The sequence below is a fragment of the Leopardus geoffroyi genome, chromosome B1 (assembly GCF_018350155.1).
Source record: "Leopardus geoffroyi isolate Oge1 chromosome B1, O.geoffroyi_Oge1_pat1.0, whole genome shotgun sequence".
NCBI classification, from domain to species: domain Eukaryota; kingdom Metazoa; phylum Chordata; class Mammalia; order Carnivora; family Felidae; genus Leopardus; species Leopardus geoffroyi.
This window is the reverse complement of record NC_059327.1, coordinates 121728635-121734809: the sequence shown is the minus strand read 5'-3', so window position 1 is coordinate 121734809 and position 6175 is coordinate 121728635.

Sequence of the window (6175 nt, the reverse complement as noted above, 5' to 3'; positions counted from 1 at the left end):
GGTTTGTCCCCCTCCCTGTTTTTATATTATTTTTGCTTCCCTGTAATCATTCTTTAACTACCACATCCAGTCTATGGATCCCGCTGCTTTTATTAGCCACCATCCTCTCATATTTGATTTTTTCTACTTTTCAGCCTCCATTCTCTGCTGCTTTAAAACTCCAACTCTGGTTCCGTGCGACTTTCTACCTACCCCATGCGTATGAGTGAACCTTGATTGAAATGCTGCTGGAGAAAACTACAAATCAGGTTGACTGGTTTCACTTTTTATTTATGAACACAGAAGGGACACTATGTGTCACGTCGACTACATCCCCCACTCATTTAGGAAACCATTTTACGGTCTCTGTTTTGCAGGTTTCACTTTGTACCAACTTGATCTTTCTTCCCATTTCCTCGATCTCAGCTAATAACATCACTCTTATTTCACTGAGAAAACAGGCTCCCAGAAGATAAACTCCCAGCTCTTCTCACCAGCAGGCTTAGCTCCTCACAGATATGTCTATACTCTTACCCGCCTTCTCTCACCATGATGGGTCTCTGCTGTTTCCCGGGACCAATTCTTTTTTTTTTTTTTTTTTTTTTTTTTTTTTTTTTTTTATATTCAGTCTTTTAGCTGTTTCTCTACTCATGGATTGGTTTGCTCTATTCCACCAAGTATTCTTTCTCTTTCTTTCCCTCCTGCATCACTAATCTTTCCCTCTCTAATGATCTAAGGGATCATTCCCATGGGCATATAAACATAATGTAAAACACCCATTAAAAACAGCAACCTTTCTCACATCTTACACTCTCTTCCCAGATATGACACCATTTCTCTGTTTTCTTGAAATACTCATTGTTTCCAATTTTCGCCTTACATTCTCGCTTGAATGTACTCCGCTCGGGCTTTGTCCTTCCAGTGCACCAAAGCTATTCTTTGCAAAATTATGGATGACCTCCAAGTTGCCAAATCCTGTCATCAGTTCTCAGTCTTCATCTTCAGTTACTTACCATAGTTGATTGCTTCTTCCTTGAAATGCCTCTTTTAGTATCTGGGACACCTCGCTCTCCAGGTTTCCCTTTTACCTCCCTGCCTGCCTCTGTTCTGTCTCTTTTATAGCTAGCTCCTCTCCGCCTTCTTGTGTCTAAATGCTGGAAAGCCCCCAGGGCTTGGGACTATGTCTCATTCTCTTCTCCACATACAAGATTTTTCTGATTTTTCTCAACCAAGGCTTCTTAATGCTTTTATGTTGACAACTCTTAACTTAGCTTCTCCTGTCTTGACTTCTCCCCTGAGCTATGGGCTTGTAGACCCAACTTTCTATCTGATATCACACCTCCTAGATGTCTAATAGGCATTTTGAACAGAACTCTTGATTTTTCTGTTCTCTTTGTCTTTCCCATCTTTATGACACCGTGATTCAGTTAATTGTTTATGCCCCAAATCTAGGAGATATTTTTGATTCCACTCTTTTCCTTTTACCTCACATCAATATATGATCTTTAAAATACAGCTCAGATTCATTCATTTCACAACACTTACACTGCTATCACCCTCATCCAAGCCGCCATATCCCTCTCGGGTTTCTCCAAGCCTCTTCGCCCCATCCCCTGGCTTTCTTTGTGCCTCCTTTCAGTTTTTAGAACAGCAGTCAGTAATGGTTTACAAAGCAAAACTGCTTACAATCTTTTAATGATCCCAATCTACTTAATAAATAAAAATTCCCTACAATGGCTTGCAAGTTCAACATGAACTGGCCCTGACAACCCCTCTGACTGTATCTCCCGCTCTGCCTGGTTCCATTAGCTCCAGCCATACCAACTTGCTCACTAGCCTTTGAACACTCTAAACTTGTTCCTGCCTTAGGGTCTGTATGCTTGCCCCTCATGTCTCCTGGGATGTGCTTCCTCCATAACTCCAGATTGCTTTCTAGCTGCGTTAAGTTCTTTGCTCAAATAGCACATTTTAAGAGAGACCCTCCTTGAAAATCTGCTCCTAATTAGTCTTTAATATTCTCCTATACTTCCTGATTCTGCTTTATTATATTATATATTTCCTTGTTTATTGGCTATTATCCTTCATGCTAAAAGATTGTGAGAAATGTGTCTATCATGTGAGAATCAACCTATTCACTAATATACCTCTAGTGAATAACCCTTAGCAGGCTGTAGGTGCTCAATATATGTTTGTTGAATGGCTATATGCTTGAATTATTTTTGATATTTGATATGTCAGCATTGTTATATCCTTTTTGTGGATTGTAAGTTTTATAATTTAAAAATATTCTTTGTTCCAATTAATGCTCTGGTCTTAGACTCTAGCTTATCTGATATCATTATTGTGCTGACCATTTTCTTTTGTTTACATTAGGCTACTACATCTGCGTGTGTCTCCTTTTATTTATTAACTTTTATTCATAGTGGTATCTCCTGTTTCATTTTGATTTGTCAACTCCAGATTGAATTGTTCCTTGGGAGTAGTGACTTTAGCAGAGGCTAACCCACATAGAAACATCAACAGTTGGAATTCTTTTTTTTTTTAGGTTTTTTTGAAATGTTTATTTCTGAAGGAGAGAGAGACAGAGCGTGAGCAGGGGAGAGGTAGAGAGAGAGGGAGACACAGAATCCGAAGCAAGCTCCAGGATCTGGGCTGTCAGCACAGAGTGCGACACGGGGCTCGAACTCACAAACTGTGAGATCATGACCTGAGCTGAAGTCAGACGCTCAACTGACTGAGCCACCCAGGCGCCCCAACAGTTGGGATTCCTTAGATCAGGTAGGTTTCTTGGAGTTAATCCCTTGAATAAGAGCCTTCTCCTGGGGTGTGGCCAGCTGAAGGGTGAAGGAAAAGACTGGAATCTCTGGGCTCTCCTCATTTGCTTTTGTTGAGTTTGAATATCATTTGTGTACAAGAAGCCCGGATGGGAAGAGATGGGGCCTTATGTCAGGTTGTTAGTAGGTGAGGATATGACACGTGCTGTGGCATGTCTGAGTGGCATGTTTTCCACCAAGTTCATTTCTGAATAGATCCTGGTGTTGAATGACACAGTACATGGTAGAAGTCTGCAGGAAATTTACCTGTTCACTGTAAATCACATTACAGTTAAACTTTTCTCTGAACACCATTTTCACAACAGTTATCCTAACCTGGGACCAAGACTGTCATTTATCCCTCATTTTAATTCTTACTATTGCTGTTCCAGGCCCATCCGCACTCACAGCTGGATGAGGAAGATAGGCAGCCGTGAACACTAAAAAGACTGAAGCGCATTTATGCTCTCTTGGTGACGTGCACAATGTGACGATCTTCTAAAACTCTGCCTCACGTGCGAAAAATCACAGAATGTCTTCTCTTGCACCAACTCTAAGCCAGTTGCTAATTCTGTAAAACTATTTCCTCCTTGTTTGAAACAAGTGTGTCACTCACCTTAATATCCTTTTTGACAGAAGCAGCTAGATAGCTAATAATCCCTGGTCATGTGAATAGAGTAGTAAAAGCAACAAAAATTGGAAGAGGCCATCTGGGGATTTTTATTCCATTTAAATTTTATTATGAACTTACTACCTTGAGAAAACTCTGTAATACACCAACAGGTAGAGGTCCAAGTTTGACTATCAGATCCAATGATGAGAGTAAGTTCTAACACATAATTACCAGTAGCACTGATTTAGCCAAGAAGTTCATGTGCACTCGTCTCCTGGACATCGAAGCTTGCTTAACTGAGATTCACAAAAATCAATACGACTTTCTTTAACTTTTATATTTCAGGGAACTTGCAGAGTGATTAGTAAGTCTCCTCTTTATTGTGAGGCTGATGAAAGCAAAGAAACAAAACCTCAAGTTAAATTGAAGACCGGGGGAGGATTTCCTGCTCCTGCTTTGACAAGTAGGTTCTCTTCCTTGTCAATTTGTCAACTTTTTTGAGGACTTCCCAAATATTTACTCATTCATTTGTCCACTTACTCATTCATTGATCATTTACTGAGTCATTTCCATGTGTTAAGAATTGTTTTCAGATCAGTGAATAACAGAGACAAATTCTTGTCCTTGTGGAATGTTCATTTTATTCAGTGAAAAATAATGTGGAAATAAGCGAATAGACACATAAAATGATAGTTGGTGAAAAGGGCTGTAGGGAAAAATAAACTTGAGAACCCAGAGGGTAGTCAAACTCATTATTGAAGAATGGCAATCTTTTACTCTCCAGTATATGATTATTAGATATCCTATTTAAAAGGTATTCCAGCTATCGTGTTGTTAAATTTCAAGACTTGGTTTTATTTAAGATAATTGTTCTACGAGACAGTACCCAGAATGGCTGCATTGGTATTTCCTGGAGCTCCTTATTGAAAATACAAATTCCTGGGTCCCATCCAAGATGCAGTACACCATAATCTTCCAGGTGGGGGGTGGTGGGTAAGGCCTTAGCTTGTATGCCCTTGAGTGCGTACGCTGGATATACTGGCAGGCTAGGAATCACTGCATCTAGGTTAAGGGACATAAAGGGTATTAAGCACGATCATTCTCTCAGTTATTAACAGATGGAGAAATCTGTTAGGAGCAACGTGAGACAGTCTGTGGTTTTTGTTGACCTTTCCTCATCCTAAGTCTCTCTAGGCCAGAAAAGGTCAGAACAAGCTTCATGACCTCAATATACAGCCTCAGTTACTGAGGCTCCTGTGGTACCTCAGGATCACTTTGAGGTCAAATTGGGCAGGTGTTTTGGTAGATCGGGTAGGAATTTATAGTTGGGCACGACTGTGACGTCTAACTCTTTGAACTGAATATACAGTGATTTGAGATGAGCTGTGTGCGAGCCTCATGCAATAGAGAATTAGAGATGATCACTCACATATGGGGTATGGCTTTATTATCGCAACCTTATGTGACTTAATAGGCAAGAAATGGTCCAACTCTTGAAAAAGGATGAGAGATAACAACTTTTGACCGATGTTCAATTTTTAACAGGACTTTGGACAATTATCCTGCATAAAGTCACTCAGTTAACTACCTGGAACACTATTTGTAATTAGTAAGCCTCAGAAGATCTATCAGGATGTTATTGAGGTTAAAGTTTCTGTGGGGGATTTAATGACTGTGGTTATGCTCTGTGGCAGCCTTTTGCGTATCTACCTTTATATTGATAAATCACCTGAGGAGCTTAAAACAAAACCCTGCCCCCACCTCCAGATATTCTGAATTCGTTGGTCTGAGGTGGAGTCTAGGCATCCGATTATTATTATTATTATTTTTTTAATAACATTGTGTGGCCTGAGGAGAGGTTTACTGTTCTGTGGCTTACAAATTTGCACAGGAACAGACTTCATGTGCTCTTATCAGGCCCCATCTCTTCTCCCAATTTTTCTATTTAACCAGAAACATAAAACACATTAGCCACACCCAGGTACCTGCCAGGGAATGGGCTCTTGAACTACTCAGTAGCCATCAGAAGTGAACTCAGAAAAACATTACTGAACATCTTGCCATAAAACGTTATTGAGTTTTACTTACAGAAAAACAAAAGCAAAACCAAAAACCAAACCCAAGTATTACTTACTATAAAATGAATAATCATTAGTTCCTGCTGTTTTGAAAATTTTTTGAATGTTTTATTTATTTATTTATTTATTTATTTATTTATTTATTTTTGAGAGAGAGAGAGAGAGAGAGAGAGACAGACAGACAGACAGACCAAGAGCTGGGAAGGGACAGAGAGAGAGGGAGACACAGAATCCCAAGCAGGCTCCAGGCTCTGAGCTGTCAGCACAGAGCCTGATGTGGGGCTCAAACTCACAAAGCACGAGATCATGACCCGAGCTGAAGTCAGAAGCTTAACCGACTGAGCCACCCAAGTGCCTCTGGATGACAAGCTTTTAAAAGAAAGGACTTTGTCTATTATGTTCTAATCTTTTACCTCTTTTATGTTTCCTCGGAATAAAAATGTTGTCAGGAATCTGGTAGGTGTTTGATAAATAAGTTAAAAAGGATGAATAAATTAGTGAATGAACAATTGATCCTTGTATCTCAGGTGACAGAATATTAATTGTATCTTCTTAGAATTGTAAATATCTTGGAAGATTTATTGAGAATTTTAAGTCCAACAATAAAAACAAGTATCCTAAGTTCTATTAAGAAAACCAGATAAATTCCGATAGTGACATCCTTTCTTAGGTATATTCAGGCCTTTGTCTTC